We start from the raw sequence: 1,233 nt of genomic DNA, 5'->3' as shown, positions 1-1,233 counted from the left end.
ACTCGGTTCAGTTCGGAATGACCTGTCCTCGTTCTTTGTTAATCAAAATACACTGAAAAAAAATCAGTTAAAAATCTGGTTTGGAATAACAAAAATAAAACCATTGTAGTAGCACAGATACCTTGTGCTATATGTCTGAGCAATGTTTTAAAGTTACGTAATTTAATTGATATATTTTTACTGACTTCTTATTCTTCGAATTACATTTTAAAAAGTTTGTTTAAAATCTTGTTTTTGTTATCCAAAAAAATGTTATAATACTGAACTATCATTTTGTGTTTTCAAGTGTGGAAAGCGGGAAAAGGAGACGACAACCGCGACGACAACGGTAATGATGATTACTGACGGTTTTAAATCATTCGCTAATTATTGCAATTGTTGCTCGCCTTCGGTGAGCTGCCCGTTGTCCTGCTCCTCTTGTATATATCCTCAAGGCCCGACGCCGCTGATGACGTTCTCGCCGAATAATTGATGATGGCCTGGCGGCTCACACTGGTAATCAAACACCCAAAGAGTTGATTCGCTTTTTGAGAAATTCAAGTGACCGCAAAACAAACAATTTCCTGGTGCAAAAAAAAAGAGGAGGAAAATCACCCGCCAGGAATCCAGAGGGCTTAACCATTGCACTTTGCCCGTACATTTGCGAATCCCCACAGCAATCAACCTAATTTATTGCGACTCCCCGAAACCCAGTGAAACTCGAACCGCAGCCAATGACTGTCATTCATCTATGAATGTTAATAATTTCCATTGCCTTTTGGCCAAATGCGAAATTCAACAACCACACCATTGCATTGCATTTCATTGGCCTGTGAGTTTTTGTGGCTGCAGCCCTGGCATTCACTCTGCGGTTTTTATTTCCTCGGTTGCTTTGAAGCCCTTGAGTCAGTCAAAAAAAAAAAAATAAATAAAATAAAAATATTTTAAATTAGCCATAATTTATTTCGGTCGCGGTTCCATAATTTGAGAGGGTAATTTTATGCCATGGAACGAATCGAAATTAAGTGGGTGATTATGGCAGACTTGTACTCGAAACTTGTAAATCGTTAAGGACATTGGCATTAAAGTTTGTACTAAGAATTAATTAAGTGTTCAGAATATTATGAAAATAACGGAAATTAAATTTTTAAAAAAGTTTCTAGCTCACTATGGTTTTTTTATTGATTGTAGAATATTTTCCGCTAATTATCATTTCGCCATATTTAGAAATATCGGAAACTAAGTAATTTGTAA

At 36.3% G+C, this 1,233-nt stretch overlaps 1 long non-coding RNA gene across 2 annotated transcripts; it reads left to right on the top strand.

Moving 5' to 3' along the window:
- Nucleotides 1-206: 206 nt before the first annotated feature.
- lncRNA:CR43802 (long non-coding RNA:CR43802) lies at nucleotides 207-891 on the top strand. Of its 2 annotated transcripts, NR_073794.1 has the most exons (2): nucleotides 207-328; nucleotides 435-891. It is a non-coding gene; the product is annotated as a long non-coding RNA:CR43802 (long non-coding RNA). The 2 variants fall into 2 exon arrangements; NR_073795.1 differs by having other exon boundaries at nucleotides 207-891.
- Nucleotides 892-1,233: the final 342 nt, after the last annotated feature.

Source organism: Drosophila melanogaster, chromosome 2L, assembly GCF_000001215.4.
Source record: "Drosophila melanogaster chromosome 2L".
NCBI lineage: Eukaryota > Metazoa > Arthropoda > Insecta > Diptera > Drosophilidae > Drosophila > Drosophila melanogaster.
This window is presented reverse-complemented; position numbering and strand designations above follow the sequence as displayed.